The sequence below is a fragment of the Haliotis cracherodii genome, unplaced genomic scaffold (genome assembly GCF_022045235.1).
Source record: "Haliotis cracherodii isolate W230 unplaced genomic scaffold, xgHalCrac1.p SCAF_2, whole genome shotgun sequence".
Classification (NCBI taxonomy): Eukaryota; Metazoa; Mollusca; class Gastropoda; order Lepetellida; family Haliotidae; genus Haliotis; species Haliotis cracherodii.
In genome coordinates, this window is record NW_027266275.1 from 48,128,442 (window position 1) to 48,147,345 (window position 18,904).

General features: G+C 39.5%; 1 protein-coding gene and 2 pseudogenes across 1 annotated transcript in view; all 3 read left to right on the forward strand.

The window, feature by feature from the left end:
- LOC139468155 (RNA polymerase I-specific transcription initiation factor RRN3-like) overlaps window positions 1–18,904 on the forward strand; it is a 346,794-nt gene that overhangs the window by 324,800 nt on the left and 3,090 nt on the right. The window lies entirely within an intron of this gene.
- Window positions 2,103–3,157, forward strand: LOC139469039 (uncharacterized; annotated as a pseudogene).
- Window positions 16,521–17,957, forward strand: LOC139469041 (uncharacterized; annotated as a pseudogene).

Sequence of the window (18,904 nt, forward strand, 5' to 3'; positions counted from 1 at the left end):
ACACTAAGTACGACAAGGTGGTGCTACGTACATATTTATGCAGGTCATGTTGACCTAGCTTGTACCAGCTACATAAATCCCTTCCCAAATGCACTCTTAACCCTTCCAGTTTATTGCTTAGACAACGGCTTGTGCCCAGAAGTTTGACAGGAGCATGCGCAGACATGAGTTTCCTCTCAGGAAGCTTACAAGCCTTCCTCCCACGCATGCGCAGTGGGTACAGGTCAGCAGCCATTGTTAGCAGTTGTAAACAATGACAAGCAGTTTTTAATCGAAGCCATCCTGCCTCTCCGGGCGTGTTACTCAAGTTGGAATTAGCGTTGCCTTGCTTCACAGTGAGAATGCCACCTGTGAGACGTAAAAAGACACCCAAGTCATCTAGGAAGTCAGCCACTCCGGGGCGATCGGGTAACGCAGAATCTCATGTCGATCTCCAGATTGCTGATACAGGGGAAATTCTTCACGTGGAGAATGTAAGAGTACCAGGGGCTTCCACAACATTCCAGTCTTCAGTCCCGAGTCGTGCGACAGAGAGGCCGGCTACAGTAAGACGCAATGACAGAAGAGATCAACGTCCATACCAGACATTCCCTAGGAACTGGTCACTGCCCCATATCTGCAGCTATATCAAAAACATACTCAACATCACAGCTCCATCAGGCCTGACCCGACAACAATACCAGCAGTTTTATACTGACAATTTCCACCTTCTGCACAACCAGCCATCCGTGAGTGACAACGTCTCAGATAATGACAGAAACCCTCAAGAGCTTCCTCCGGACATCCCCCCACTAATAACTTATTACAAACTGAGCTAAACAAGGGTTACCTCATTGGTCCGTTCACAGAGTCCCCGTTTCCCTATCATCGCATCAATCCCATAGGGATCGTGGAAGGCAAGTATTCTCGGAAACAACGCATGATTGTTGATTTATCAGCTCCGCATAACGACCATGACAATCCCAGTCTAAACTCCCTCATCGACAAAGAACAGTACTCCCTGGTGTATGTCAAGCTGGATGACGCCATACAAATCATCAAACATCTTGGACGACACGCCTATCTGTGCAAAGCTGATATTGTGGATGCTTTCAAACTGATACCCATACATCACTCTCTCTGGCATCTACATGGTATCCATTGGGACAATTGCTTGTACTATTTTACCAGACTGGTCTTTGAATGCAGATCCAGCCCTAAATTTTTTTACCTTTTATCTCGAGCCATCTGTTGGATCGCAACCTACGTGTACCACATTCCTCATATTCTTCATCTACTTGATGATTTTGTCACAATTGACGCAAATAAGGAAGAGGGCAATGCAACCATGAGTAAATTGCGACATCTCTTCAACGATCTCAAGATTCCTTTGTCACCAAGGAAAACAATTGGCCCTACGACATGTTTAGAGTACCTTGGTATCATCCTAGACACTGACAAGATGGAAGCACGACTCCCAGCTGATAAAGTAGCTGGAATCTTTGCTGTCGAAGAGAGAAGAAAAGTCACCAAACGACAACTGTTGAGTGTGTTAGGACATTTAAATTTTGCAATGCAGGTAATTAAACCAGGTAGAGCCTTTGTAAGCTACCTGCTAAAGCTTGCACATTTGTCCCCCAACTACATCACCATGTCAATCTTACCCAGGATTGCAAACTAGACTTCTCGATGTGGCGTTCATTTTTAACAGACTGGAATGGCATATCATTCTTCTACGATGACGAGATCGCAGCACCAGAGATAGAACTCTACACAGATGCAGCAGCATCCATTGGTTATGGTGCTTATTATCAGGGTAAATGGTTCGCGCAGCAGTGGCCAACAGACTTGCTCGATATCCTGAATGGTGACCTGTCAATAGCACTACTTGAACTGTATCCAATTGTCATGGCTGCTGCAATTTGGGGAAATTACTGGTCAAGGAAAAACATTAAATTCCATTGCGATAACAGTAGCACCATAGAGATCATCAATAAGTGTAGATCAAAATCACCTTTCATCATGAGACTGGTCAGAAAGCTCGTACTGACCGCCCTTTGTGGTAACTTCCATTTTGTTGCTGCTCACGTACCAGGTGAAGATAACTGCATAGCTGATTCTTTATCTCGATTACAGATGGACAGATTCAAGAAGCTAGCTCCCAAGGCAGACAGTGTGCCTACCCCTTGTCTTCCTATCACAGCAATCACCATTCCACCTGCTCAGATCTCAACAAACTCTGATCACAAGCACTCTCAATGAAAACGCAGGCGGTTTATAAATCAGGACTTCATAATTTCCTGCACTTCATGGCCATGTGTAGCATACGCTGGTGGCCTGCTGCTTTGCCTCCTATCACAGAACAAACCCTCTTGTGCTTTGTAGCACACTGCTTCTACAAACTACGTTATAAGTGTACAACAATCAGGAGCTATCTCGCTGCTGTGAGGTTTGCTTATCTTAGACATGGAATTGAGAATCCATGGTCAGTATGTAACACTCTGAGGCTAGAGACCATCATGAAAGCAATTCAACGGATACAGAGCGTGCCGGCAGCAGAGCGTTTACCCATCACTATTCATGTGTTGCGCAAATTGTGTTTCCAATGTGTTCAACCATTATACTAACATGTTATTGCAGGCTGTATTTAGTCTAGCTTTCTATGCCTTTTTGAGATGCGATGAATTCACTTGTGCCAAATGTGTATCAAAAACATTTATCCATGAATTCGATTACCTTCAACAAGGAATACACCTGCTTTGATCTGTTTCTCAAGCAATCAAAGACTGATCAGCTACGGAAAGGTGTGACAATTACTGTACATGCAGTGCCCGGACCGACTTGCCCCGTACAAGCAATGAGAGACTTTGTTAACCTGCGCAATCAGTCTCAGGCCTGTGCCTCGGACCCATTGTTCCTCACCGACTGTGGTATACCTCTCCACCGTGACTATTTTATTCATAAACTACATCAAACTCTGGCGGCAGCAAGATACGACTACAAGAAATTCAATAGACATTCTTTTAGAATGGGAGCGGCCACTTCTGCAGCTGCAGCTCATGTACCAGACCATATGATTCAAGCCTTAGGACGCTGGAAATCAGACTGCTACGCTCGGTTAATCAGAGTCGATAAGGGCTCCATAGCTGTAGCTCAGCGCAATATTGCTCATACTTAGCATGCTCAGCAGCCTTTTTATCCTTGGCTATTACATTGTGTATATACTCTTTGTAGCAGTTTCTACGCAGGCAAATTCTTTGCTTCAGTGATAGTGCACTTATCATAAGTCAAATCTTATGGTTGACTCTTACTTTGTCTGACCATGTCAATCTTCCTGTGCAGCCTCTCAATGGTCTAACTTTTTCAGAGTAAGCCTTGGCGTTATAGTCAAAGTCCAATGTTGTTCAGGCATCATAATCCGATATGCAATTACCAGGTATTATTTTCTTTATGGGGTATTCTCAGCCAGCTGTATCATGGTATTTTATTTTATCCACATCTGGCTCGAATTGTGGCCTTACTATCCTCCTCAAATTGCGGGGATAGTTCCCCCTAAAGTGCAATAATCCACATCCAACTTGTATGCTACTTGTATTCTCATTTATCACACCATTTTGTACCGTTCTGTGTAGTCACTCGCTGTGCTCTGAGGCTCAGAACTATAGCCATTTGATCCCAATGCTTGGGCATGACCGATGCTCGATCATGTACACACTTAGTCGTGTGCCAACGATTTGGCCGTCCAGTTTTGCCGTGTCATGTTATTATTTGCAAGTGGCCAAAACCTTTCCAATGCTTGGCATGACTGATGCTCAATCATGGGCACCCTTAGTCATACCTGAGAATTCCCCATACGCCAAATTTATAATTTTGTATTTTATCATCATAAATGTTTGAAACTACTTTGTGTTTAGTTGTCGTTATAAACAACCCAATGATATAACTTTATAGGATTTTTAATGCAAGGATCGGCAACAATTGTATCTGAAACTATTTTTTTTATCAGGAATAATATATTCCATTATTTTCTTAATGATATGCAGCCTTTACTAAACATATTTAAAATAATAATAACCCTAAGCGAAGCTGCTGATCGCTATTGCCGGGTATTATTTTTTACATGGAACCAGTCTGACCAGTCACCGTCAAGGCTCACGCGCACGTGATCGCATGATCGCGAGAATTTCATGTTGACATAGAATCGTCAAACAAAAACAAATATGACTTTTAACGAGTCAAAGTATGTCATTTATGATATATGTATCCATTCTCTGTCAACTAAAGTTCGTTTCAAGGCGTCAATAGCAGTATTCTGACCGTGGTTGCTGTTAATAACGGTGAGTTGTGCGATCTTCCGATCGCTTCACACACGATTTCGCCGAAATTAATAAAAACAATATAATAAGGAATTTTGAATAAAATTAATGAAATAAGTTACGAACATAAGTCCAGATATACAAAGAACACTTTTTATAGCCAGACAGTGTAATTACATGATTATTTTGCGTACTTCAGTATGGATTTGTTGACGTGGTATTTCCGGTGTTTCGTGCTCACGGTAATGTCTTTCCATGGGGGAAAAAAACATCGAAACTCATAATTGGTGTATAATGCACACACCCTTCTACACAGCTGTGTTTTTTCGAAAAAAAGTGCGCACTATACTCAAGAAAATACGGTAACCTTAAGTGTTAATAACTAGAACTCATCCATATATACAACCTCATAAGATATATAATCAACTAACCTTAAGAAATAATAACTAGAAACCATCCATATATACAACCTCATAAGATATATAATCAACTAACCTTAAGTGTTAATAACTAGAAACCATCCATGTATACACCTTAAGTGTTAATAACTAGAAACCATCCATATATACAACCTCATAAGATATATAATCAACTAACCTTAAGTGTTAATAACTAGAAACCATCCATATATACAACCTGATGAGATATATAATCAACTAATCTTAAGTGTTAATAACTAAAAACCATCCATATATACAACCTCATAAGATATATAATCAACTAACCTTAAGTGTTAATAACTAGAAACCATCCATATATACAACCTCATAAGATATATAATCAACTAACCTTACATGTTAATAACTAGAAACCATCCATGTATACAACCTCATAAGATAAACAATCAACTTACCTTAAGTGTTAATAACTAGAAACCATCCATATATACAGCCTCATAAGATATATAATCAACTAACCTTAAGTGTTAATAACTAGAAACCATCCATATATACAGCCTCATAAGATATATAATCAGCTAACCTTAAGTGTTAATAACTAAAGACCATCCATATATACAACCTCATAAGATATATAATCAACTAACCTTAAGTGTTAATAACTAGAAACCATCCATATATACAGCCTCATAAGATATATAATCAACTAACCTTAAGTGTTAATAACTAGAAACCATCCATATATACAACCTCATAAGATATATAATCAACTAACCTTAAGTGTAAATAACTAGAAACCATCCATGTATACAACCTCATAAGATACACAATCAACTTACCTTAAGTGTTAATAACTAGAAACCATCCATATATACAGCCTCATGAGATATATAATCAACTAACCTTACATGTTAATAACTAGAAACCATCCATATATACAGCCTCATGAGATATATAATCAACTAACCTTAAGTATTAATAACTAGAAACCATCCATATATACAACCTCATAAGATATATAATCAACTAACCTTAAGTGCTAATAACTAGAAACCATCCATATATACAACCTCATAAGATATATAATCAACTAACCTTAAGTGTTAATAACTAGAAACCATCCATATATACAACCTCATAAGATATATAATCAACTAACCTTCAGTGTTAATAACGAGAAACCATCCATATATACAACACAGCCTCATAAGATATATAATCAACTAACCTTAAGTGTTAATAACTAGAAACCATCCATATATATGTAGCAGGACTGGGTCCGATGCCCACAGACACTACGGTGTTCGTCAATAACCAATATTTATTTGCAGAAATTGTGAATGTGATTTAAAAGAACACCACCCTGAAACAATCAGGTATACAATATAGCACATATAAAACAATATACACATATCATAAACACAGATGTATACATACAATTCATATGCATTCTAGTATGATGAGATACAGTACATAGTATTGTTGTAAATGCACTGGGTAGAATATATTTATGTACATGTTAATTAGAAAAGTAATCTGTCTTGATATATGATCAAATGCATACACTAGATAACGACATGATAACGACAGGTAAACCTACCAGGTGTGTGGGCCTGGGTTCATATCACGCCTGGGGACGATGCCGCGCTAAGTTTCTGCACAGTAGTTCAAAACTCGTCTGCAGAGGAAATAACAATACACAATAGTAATACTATAAAATGCCACATGCATTTATGTTTACTTTCATTCATTCATTTAGGCTTACTTTCATTCAATCATTTAGGCTTACTTTCATTCATTCATTTAGGCTTACTTTCATTCAATCATTTAGGCTTACTTTCATTCATTCATTTAGGCTTACTTTCATTCAATCATTTAGGCTTACTTTCATTCATTCATTTAGGCTTACTTTCATTCATTCATTTAAGCTTACTTTCATTCATTCATTTAGGCTTACTTTCATTCAATCATTTAGGCTTACTTTCATTCATTCATTTAGGCTTACTTTCATTCATTCATTTAGGCTTATTTTCATTCATTCATTTAGGCATACTTTCATTCAATCATTTAGGCTTTCTTTCATTCATTCATTCATTTAGGCTTACTTTCATTCATTCATTTAGGCTTACTTTCATTCAATCATTTATGCTTACTTTCATTCATTCATTTAGGCTTACTTTCATTCATTCATTTAGGCTTACTGTCATTCAATCATTTAGGCTTACTTTCATTCATTCATTTAGGCTTACTTTCATTCATTCATTTAGGCTTACTTTCATTCATTCATTTAGGCTTACTTTCATTCATTCATTTATGCATGCTTGCTCAGCCTTACCTCTTATATCACAAATAAACTCTATTATTTCTAAAACTACTAATCTTACTTTTTAGTTTAATGCTTATACATGTTTTAAAGAATGTAGGATACTTATTTGGTTGTTAAACTCAATAATAATTACGAATCCACATTCCGTGTATTCGTTTCTAAACACACATATAACAAACCATATCTACAATATTGCATATACAATTAAATGAATAAAATCCTAAATTCAATAATAAAATACTAACCTTGGAATTTGATCTAAGGTTCCCTAAAAAATTATCCTTGTGAAAAACATGTGCATATATATCTTTATCCTTGGGGAGGTATATGTGGAGTGACCACAGTCCTTAGGTGTCCAGCATACAGCAAGGCTGAGTACCCAAGCTGGCCATATAGACAAAAGGCTTGAGTAGGAAGAGGGCTGGGACATTCACAAACAAACCATGCAGTAAGCATGCTTAGTAAGAGTGCTGTGACTAATAGATTAGTGTTTAAAGTAGGCTTAGCAATAAAATAAAATGACTACAACTGCATTTAATTATGTACATGAATTATACTTAAAAAGGTAAGATACAAGAAATATTCAAAATATGTAACTGCCACATATACAACCTCATAAGATACATAATCAACTAACCTTAAGTGTTAATGAATGTCCAAATCCTCACATGATTAGAAACTGTGATTCAAGATCACGGCAATAATATACACCAGTATGACTTGTGTCCTTCCTTTAGAAGTAGAGTAGCAACGGATCTGTAAAATGTAAAATGGAAACATTGTTGTAGCTATGGCCAGCTTGGCCCAGGTGCACTTAGGCAAAGAGTGCTGTAAGTCACTGGGCCCAGGTGCACTTAGGCAAAGAGTGCTGTAAGTCACTGGGCCCAGGTGCACTTAGGCAAAGAGTGCTGTAAGTCACTGGGCCCAGGTGCACTTAGGCAAAGAGTGCTGTAAGTCACTGGGCCCAGGTGCACTTAGGCAAAGAGTGCTGTAAGTCACTGGGCCCAGGTGCACTTAGGCAAAGAGTGCTGTAAGTCACTGGGCCCAGGTGCACTTAGGCAAAGAGTGCTGTAAGTCACTGGGCCCAGGTGCACTTAGGCAAAGAGTGCTGTAAGTCACTGGGCCCAGGTGCACTTAGGCAAAGAGTGCTGTAAGTCACTGGGCCCAGGTGCACTTAGGCAAAGAGTGCTGTAAGTCACTGGGCCCAGGTGCACTTAGGCAAAGAGTGCTGTAAGTCACTGGGCCCAGGTGCACTTAGGCAAAGAGTGCTGTAAGTCACTGGGCCCAGGTGCACTTAGGCAAAGAGTGCTGTAAGTCACTGGGCCCAGGTGTACTTAGGCAAAGAGTGCTGTAAGTCACTGGGCCCAGGTGCACTTAGGCAAAGAGTGCTGTAAGTCAAAAGCATGCAGTGTGACAATTAGTGGAAGTTAGACTGAGAGTAAGCTTACTTAATGTTACAGAGCTATGGAATGAATGTTTAAGGTATAAAATACTAAGTATAAAACATAACTAACATGCTAACTAATAATATATTCTAATTAAAGCTGCAAGCAGCAATGGCGGGCTCCAAGAAACACTGTGCCCAAACGTCCATGTTCGAATCCTCAAAGGGTTTCCTTGAACCAAATCCGTCAAATGTAGGCACCACTTGCAGGGTATTGTCGCAAGGAAAATGGCGTGTGCCAGGGTGTCCAGGTCTGTTCTAAAACCATTTCCGACCTCGAACATGTTCGAATCCATAAAAGGTTGGCTTGTGCCAACTCTGTCAAAAGATAGTCACCGGAAATCGCCGCTACGAAATTGGCGTGTTCCAGGGGTGTCCCAAATATAAATCAAATATTACCACCATAGGTGTTACTTTTAGCATACAACCAATAACAATAAATGAGATGCATATGGCACACTAACTTCATGTAAACTTGCAATAGTTTCTGTGGAGAACCTTACAAGATATGATCTTTAAAGCAAAATTTCGTTGAAAAAAATGACCAAAATCAAAATTCAATACGGCCGTAACTAAAAATGAATTCCAAAATCGGCTACTAAAGTTTGATGTGTTATGTATGGAGATAATTATCAAAAAGTTTGAAAGCATTTCATGCAGTGGACTCGGAGTTCTTTGCGTTTAAAGACAGGTACCCAAAAAAACACTGTGGAAACCTTGAATCCATAATGGCTGCCAAACCACGTGACCAATGACCAAAGTCAAAGAACAAAAAATGTCAAGCAGCTCAAGCAGCAGATACATGCAAGATTTCAAAGTATTCAGATAAGCGGTTACTGAGCAATAGGGCGAAACATATCTTCAAAATATTCTGTTCTTTTAGTTATCTGCCCTTGGTTTTGGGGCCTACGGCCTTGGGTTTTTGGTGGGCACTAGTACCCAACGGTCCACATACACACACAAAATGTGAACAAAATCGAGAAAGTGGTTATTTTTCTAGCTCTGGTACAAAAATCAGCGGAATAATAATAATATTAAATCAAACGCTAACACTGGGACTCTTCAGCCTTTCGGCTTGGTGACTCTTTAACAGGCCGTAACTTCTTTGTCAGTTGGGCTGACCATGTTCGAAATCCCAAAATGGTTTGCTTGTACCAACGCAATCAAATGTAAGGAACCCTTTGTGAGACATCACCACACGTGTCCCAGTGTGATCTTAACCCATGTCTGACTTCGACCATGTTCGAATCCGCATATGGTTTGCTTGTACCAAAGCCATCAAATGTAATAAACCACTTGTGAGACATCACCACACGTGTCCCAGTGTGTTCTTAACCCATGTTTGACTTGGACCATGTTCGAATCCGCATATGGTTTGCTTGTACCAACGCCATCAAATGTAATGAACCGCTTGTGAGACATCATCACACGTGTCCCAGTGTGTTCTTAACGCATGTTTGACTTCAACCATGTTCGAATCCCCAAATGGTTTGGTTGTACCAACGCCGTCAAATGTAATGAACCGCTTGTGAGACATCACCACACGTGTCCCAGTGTGATCTTAACCCATGTTTGACTTCGACCATGTTCGAATCCGCATATAGTTTGCTTGTACCAACTCCGTCAAAAGATAGTCACGGTTTGCAGGACATTACCGCTACCAAATTTACGTGTGCCACAGTTTCCCAGAGTGTACTAAACCAATTTCCGACCTCGACCATATGGTTTGCTTTAAACAACGCTGTCAAAAATAAGGTACCGTAGCAATTGGCAATTGAGAAATGAAGAATCAAGTCTGAAGCGAGTCTGACCACCCGATCCGATTAGTCGCCTCCTGTGACAAGCATAGTTGCCTCTTGAGACAAGCATCGGTTGAAAAAGGCCAATTCTAACTCTGGTCGTCAAGGGTAGTACACATAATATTGAACAAGGCTGTGGAGAACGCGAGGGTATCTGCAAAGCCAGTGAATGGGGGTTTATAGTAGATTTATGAGGTGCTTCCTTCAGTATTTGTACTCAAGTCTGATTTTTTACTTAAATCGAATAATACCACACCAAGCAGTGGTGCTTTCATTATGCAACCCAGGACAAAATGAGCTGCATATAGTCTCAAAGTTTCCTGCAAACTTTCAATAGTTTCTGTTAAGATCCTTACAAGCTATGATCTTAAAGGTAAAATTTCGGTGAAAAAAATGATCAAAATCAAAATCCAATATGGCCGCAACTACAAAAGGTATAAAAAAATGGCTATGCTAATTTGTTGTGTTCTGTATGGAGACAATTCTCAGAAAGTTTGAAATCATTTCATGCAGTGGATTCAGAGGAGATAGTATTTGAAGACAGGTGCCCAAAAAACCCTGGCAAAACCTTGAATCCAATATGGCTGCCAAACCACGTGATCAATGACCAAAGTCAAAGAACAAAAATTATCAAGCAACTGAAGCAGTAGATACATGCAAGGTTTGAAAGTAAACGGACAAACGGTTGTGGAGCAACAGGGCAAAATATATCGTCAAAAAATACTTGTTTTTCAGTTATCTGCCCTTGGCCTTTGGGCCTACGGCCTTGGCTTTTTGGCGGGCACTAGTACCCAATGGTCTACAAACACACACAAAATTTGAACAAAATCGAGCTAGTGGTTATTTTGCTAGGCCTGGTACAAAAATCGGCGGAATAATAAATAATAATAATAATAATAATAATAATAAATTAAAGCTGCAAGCAGCAATGGCGGGCTCCAAGTAACACTGTGCCCAAACGTCCCTGTTCGTCCCTGTTTCCTTGAACCAAATCCGTCAAATGTAGGCACCACTTGCAGGGTATTGTCGCAAGGAAAATGGCGTGTTCCAGGGTGTCCAGGTGTGTTCTAAAACCATTTCCGACCTCGAACATGTTCGAATCCATAAAAGGTTGGCTTGTTCCAACTCTGTCAAAAGATAGTCACCGGAAATCGCCGCTACGAAATCGGCGTGTTCCAGGGGTGTCCCAAATATAAATCAAATATTACCACCAAGCGGTGTTACTTTTAGCATACAACCAACAACAATAAATGAGATGCATATTGCACACTAACTTCATGTAAACTTGCAATAGTTTCTGTGGAGAACCTTACTAAATTTCGATGAAAAAAATGATCAAAATCAAAATTCAATACGTCCGTAACTAAAAAAGAATTCCAAAATCGGCTATTAAAGTTTGATGTGTTATGTATGGAGACAATTATCAAAAAGTTTGAAAGCATTTCATGCTGTGGACTCGGAGTTGTTTGCGTTTAAAGACAGGTACCCAATAAACACTGCGGAAACCTTGAATCCATAATGGCTGCCAAACAACGTGACCAATGACCAAAGTCAAAGAACAAAAAATGAGGTACATATAGCACACTTACTTCATGTAAAACAATCAATAGTTTCTGTGGAGAACCTTACAAGATGTGATATTTATAGTAAAATTTCGATGAAAAAAAATGATCAAAATCAAAATTCAATACGGCCGTAACTAAAAAAGAATTCCAAAATCGGCTACTAAAGTTTGATGTGTTATGTATGGAGACAATTATCAAAAAGTTTGAAAGCATTTCATGCAGTGGACTCGGAGTTGTTTGCGTTTAAAGACAGGTACCCAAAAAACACTGTGGAAACCTTGAATCCATAATGGCTGCCAAACCACGAGACCAATGACCAAAGTCAAAGTACAAAAAATGTCAAGCAGCTCAAGCAGGAGATACATGCAAGGTTTCAAAGTAATCGGATAAGCGGTTGCTGAGCAATAGGGCGAAATACATCTTCAAAATATTCTGTTCTTTTAGTTATCTGCCCTTGGCTTTTAGGCCTACAGCCTTGGGTTTTTGGCGGGCACTAGTACCCAAAGGTCCACATACACACACAAAATGTGAACAAAATCGAGCCAGTGGTTATTTTTCTAGCTCTGGTACAAAAATCAGCGGAATAATAATAATATTAAATCAAACGCTAACACTGGGACTCTTCAGCCTTTCGGCTTGGTGACTCTTTAACAGGCTGTAACTTCTTTGTCAGTTGGGCTCCAGTCAAATGGATTAGCGTTCTGCGTTCGTCCGGGCTCCGGGTTCCTGTCGCATTGCTGAGATAAAGTGCTAAATCTGTTTCCCACCTCGTTCATATATTCGAATCCTCAAAGGGTTTACCTGTACCAACGCCGTCAAATGTAAAGAACCTCTTGTGAGACATCACCACTACTAAATTGACCTGGTGTCCCAGGATGTTTTAACCAATTTCCAACTTCGCCCATGTTCGAATCCTGAAATGGTTTGTTAGTACAAACGCCATCAAATGTAATGAACCGCTTGTGAGACATCGCCACATGTGTCCCAGTGTGTTCTTAACCCATGTTTGACTTCGACCATGTTCGAATCCGCATATTGTTTGATTGTACCAACGCCATCAAATGTAATGAACCGCTTGTGAGACATCACCACACGTGTCCCAGTGTTTTCTTAACCCATGTTTGACTTCGACAATGTTCGAATCCCCAAATGGTTTGCTTGTACCAACGCCATCAAATGTAAAGAACCTCTTGTGAGACATCAGCACTACTAAATTGACCTGGGTGTCCCAGGATGTTTTAACCGATTTCCAACTTCGACCATGTTCGAATCCTCAAATGGTTTGTTTGTACCAACGCCATCAAATGTAAGGAACCACTTGCAAGACATCGCCACATGTGTCCCAGTGTCTTCTTAACCCATGTTTGACTTCGGCCATGTTCGAATCCGCATATGGTTTGCTTGTACCAACGCCATCAAATGTAGTAAACCGCTTGTGAGACATCACCACGCGTGTCCAGGGTGTTCTTAACCCATGTTTGACTTCGACCATGTTCGAATCCCAAAATGGTTTGCTTGTACCAACGCCATCAAATGTAATGAACCGCTTGTGAGACATCACCACATGTGTCCCAGTGTGTTTTTAACTCATGTTTGACTTCGACCATGTTCGAATCCGCATATGGTTTGCTTGTACCAACGCCATCAAATGTAATGAACCGCTTGTGAGACATCACCACACGTGTCCCAGTGTGTTCTTAACTCATGTTTGACTTCGACCATGTTCGAATCCGCATATAGTTTGCTTGTACCAACTCCGTCAAAAGATAGTCACCGTTTGCAGGACATTGCCGCTACCAAATTGGCGTGTGCCACAGTTTCCCATATTCTAATCCGCAAATGGTTTGCTTTTAACAACGCCGTCAAAAATAAGGTACTGTAGTAATTGGCAATTGAGAAATGAAGAATCAAGTCAGCAAGTCTGACCACCCGATCCGATTAGTCGCCTCCTGTGACAAGCATAGTTGCCTCTTAGGACAAGCATCGGTTGAAAAAGGCCAATTCTAACTCTGGTCGTCAAGGGTAGTACACATAATATTGAACAAGACTGTGGAGAACGCTTGAGTATCTGCAAAGCCAGTGAATGGGGGTTTATAGTAGATTTATGAGGCGCTTCCTTCAGTATTTGTACTCAAGTCAATTTGTACTCAATAACTTTTACTAAAATCAAGTAATACCACCAAGCGGTGGTGCTTTCAGTATGCAACCCAGAAAAAAAATGAGGTACATATAGTATCAAAACTTCATGCAAACTTTCAATAGTTTCTGTGGAGAACCTTACAAGATATGATCTTTAAAGTAAAATTTTGGTGAAAAAAATTATCAAAATCAAAATCCAATATGGCCGCAACTAAAAAAGATATAAAAAAACGGCTATGCTAATTTGTTGTGTTCTGTATGGAGACAATTCTCAGAAAGTTTGAAATCATTTCATGCAGTGGATTCAGAGGAGATAGAATTTGAAGACAGGTGCCCAAAAAACCTTGGCAAAACCTTGAATCCAATATTACTGCCAAACCACGTGATCAATGACCAAAGTCAAAGAACAAAAAATATCAAAGAACTGAAGCAGCAGATACATGCAAGGTTTGAAAGTAAACGGACAAACGGTTGTGGAGCAGCAGGGCAAAATATATCGTCAAAAAATACTTGTTTTTCAGTTATCTGCCCTTGGCCTTTGGGCCTATGGCCTTGGATTTTTGGCGGGCACTAGTACCCAACAGTCCACATACACATACAAAATTTGAACACAATCAGGCAAGTGGTTATTTTGCTAGGCCTGGTACAAAAATCGGCGGAATAATAAATAATAATAATAATAATAATAATAAATAATAATAATAAATCGAACGATTACAATAGGGCTCTACAGCCTTTCGGCTTGGAGCCCTAATAATAATAATAAATCGAACGATTACAATAGGGCTCTACAGCCTTTCGGCTTGGAGCCCTAATAATGTAAATATTGTAATAAAATAATGTTACCCAGCTCACAATCACTCAGTCAGTATCTTTGTATTCATAAGAACATGGCTGACAAAACTTGTATTGTCATCAAGTTTACAACTTGGCATGGCGCAACGGATATAACATAAAACTCATTGACTAGCCTAGGCATAGTTACAACAAAGTATCTATGTATCTACTTAGTTCTGTCTGTTATTCATGTCAACACTAGTCTAGACGATATGAACCCCTAGTACAATAATCATTGATCAATAGAATGGTTACCAGGATCAATATTAACTTTCAATAAACATGAGAACCATAAATCCTATCATTAAAATGTATTATCCATTATTTACAGTACAAGAATAGTAACTATACTTCAAGCAGCATGTACTGGGAAATGAGTTTAACAGAAACTCTGCTTGAAATATCAAGTGTTTTACATGGAAATATACTACAGAATAATACTCCAAAATGTACTATGATAAATTATGGATATCAAGAAATTACACATGAATTATAATAAATGGATTTATAGTGAAAAGCATTACATTACAATGTATAACATTACAGTACAATTGAAGCACCCTGCAAATCACTTTTTAAACAAGACTATCAGAGTTGTTTCCCATACCCCTGGGATAGATTCCATTACAATGACTATGGAAAGTTAAATTGATATACCTAATGATATAGAGGGGATAACTGACAAGATGTGTTCAACAACCAGGGAGGTAGTATATTTTGATTCTACAAGCTTCAATATTTACTACATCTAGTACTAAGCCCAAAGTGTGTACATGAAATGGTGGAAAGTCACGTGACTGCAGTAACCAACAAACAGCGGTGTTTGGACAAAATACTGTTTGCATCCTACATTAATGTATTATATATTGCCTAACAGAAAGTATATACAGGTTAGGTAACGAATATCATCATACATGCATACCGTGGGGGTAGCGCGAACATGAAATATGCAAATTACTCAATCTAACCATTTGCCAGTGTTTACAAATATAGTATTTTCAAATGTAGGTTACCTTATGTACACTTACCAGTATATTGCAGCCTTATTTCGACCATAAAATGTAATACAAACCTGAAAACAACAAAGGAATTTGGGTCAATATCTTTGTATTCATGGCTGACAAAGCTGCATCAGCAAAGAGACAAATGATACACGCTTAAAGAATTTCTCTCGGCAAGATTTCCAGCAATGAGACACCAGTATTAGTTTGAATGTGGGATGGGGCCTTGAGCAAATGCATTTCCAACATAGCAAAAGTACCATAGACAACACCAACAAGGTCATATAACCTTACTACTAACTAATAAATCTTAACTAAAAGTTATGTACAAATCATCAAGTCACACAAGTTCGATCGACATGTAACTTCGATAGTCCAGTTTTAATGATAATTCTTGTGATATGTAATGAGAAATTACAGTACCTGCAGCTTTGATCTTCTGGCAACACTGCTTTTGTTCGCTTGGACCGGAAAATTCTTAGTGTCAAGTTACCAAATGTAAGTCATAGCTCATATTTAGCAGACTACTACTTTTTAACCCGAGATCACTAATGTAACTAATTCACACGTTGTAAATTGACGGCACACCAATCGTCTGCTTGTTTACTTTCCTGCTGTAAATGTCACATGACCAGACATGTGATGTCCTCGCCAAAATTTAAACTATGGAAACAAGTAAGGGTCATTTCTTATTGAATACAGAATGCATTTTGAGAATGTCTGTCTCTGTAGTTTTGATGATCTATAAAATAAAGCTTCATTTTGTTTTGATCAATGGTGAACCAACCAGAAGAGGCCAATATAGGCAATATTTGTCTGCAGCTGTAGACAAGGCATATTATGCTCATTTTGGTAGGAATGGCAATTAGGAAACCTACCACTACCTTTGCTGTTCCATTTGCTACACTTCATTACAGGATTAGTGGGATTCTATTGAATGCACTACCACTGGTAGAGAACCACTATTGTCCATAGAAGAAGAACAGGGACTTGTTTCACATATTGACGCCAAGGCAAATTTTGGGTATGGCTATACTAGGCCTGAGGTTACTAGTATTGCCACAGATCTAGCAATTCATCTTGGAAAGAAGTCAAAGGATAAACAACCCCTATCACTTCAGTGGTTCTATGGATTGATGAACGGCCTGATCTATCAGTGAGTAAGCCATGATCCCTTGAGATACAGAGAGCGAAAGCTAGGTCAGAGGAGACCGTCACTCATTATTTTAATGAGCTTAGACTCATCATGGATAAATACAACCTGAAGACATGCCCTCATTGACTTATCATAAAGTTGATGATAAGAGACCTTTGGAGAATCATACCCCACCATCAGTAGTCACGTCGAGTCAGAGTACTCCAGCTTCAGTGACAACATCAAGATTAAGTACTACAACTGTTATAGGTTGCGGCAATACGTCTGTTTTTTTCTATACCACCATATTTTGTATTCAAGGGCAAGAGGATGCTGGAAGAACTCCTTTCAGGAGGTACCCAAGCAGCAGCAGGCACTGTAAGTGTAGCAGCCATAAAATTTCCGAGTCCCGTGATGGGATTCGAACCACGGACCTTCTGATCAGAGGTCGGACACCTTGTCCACATGATCAAAGAGGTTAACCCCGTCAGCAAGCTGACAAGGTAAGGATGTCATCTGTAGGATGACTCCACGCCCTGCTACATACTTCCCCGTCAACAGAAGGCACGTACCGGGCCGCATAGTAGGGTACTGAGGCTTAATTTGCTCAAATTTAATATGAACATGCTCAGCCCCACGTTGGGCGCCAATGTAGCGGCCATAAAATTTCTGAGTCCCGAGATGGGATTCGAACCACTGACCTTCTGATCAGAGGTCAGACGCCTTGTCCACATGACCAAAGAGGTTAACCCCGTCAGCAAGCTGACAAGGTAAGGATGTCATCTGTAGGATGACTCCACGCCCTGCTACATAAGCAACTCGGGCTGGTCATGACACAGAGATGTTTCAACACTATCTAACAGAGCATTTCCTGAAGCATGCTGTCTCCACATCTGCATTTTGTCCACTTCCAATTGTGTAAGATGGCCATAGATCCCACATATCAATTCCACTGATCGAATGTGCACGTCAGCATCACATTATTTTGTTTGTACTGCCTACACCCATGTCTCACTGATCATTACAACCTGGGCACAATGTACCCACCCTACATGTCAGCACTGGACACATTTACGTTTCTGCACACCAGGTCGTGTTGTGCTTCTGAGTTTTCATGCCCGTCACGATGAGCCTGAAGAATGACTTCCTGCATCAACCTTGTATATAAGCTTGATATTTGTGACTTTTCGTCATTATTTTTTTTCAATATTAAAACATAAAATGAACATTTCATGGACAAAGATATAAAACATCTGTGGACTGTTCTAATTCAGATTTTGACACAAGAGATTGTCCATACATATCATCTCAGTTATGCGAAAAGCCAGCCAATCAAATGATCAAACTTGTGTGATGTAGCTAGGGCTGGGACGAGTCCAAATGTGATTAACCACGGTTCCGGGTCGTCCTGTGGGTACCTGGGTCCTACTCAGTACCTACCCGACCCGAGTACCCAAGTCAGCCGTCCCAGCCCTAGACATAGCTTTCTGGGTCACTTCTGTTGACAGTGAGTTGGCAGCCATGCCACTAGTGTCAATTTAACTGGAAATACCTGGATTTTGGAAATGTTTGTCATAAATAAAAATGTTTAGAGGTAAGATATTTGAAAAATAGATTATGTGAATATTACTATGAATATTCAGCAACTTTTCATAAGTGATTGAACTTCAATGACACGAGGATATGTATAAAACACTTGAGCCTGCCACATTTGCATAAATCTGTTTTAGATTGTCCTTGGTGTCTTATGACTACCATTATCATGATAATTAGCCTATGGGAATATTGGCTGGACTTTGCTGTTGTCATGTGCTGATGGAAGCTGACAGTGACCATCCCGTTATATGTTATTATGTTTAATGTCTAATATCCATTCTCCCTATTACGTCTATGGGAGTCTCAGTCCGGGAGAGCTGCTGGTCTGTGTAAGGCATCCCCCTATACTAAGCCTGTTAGTTAATTGTT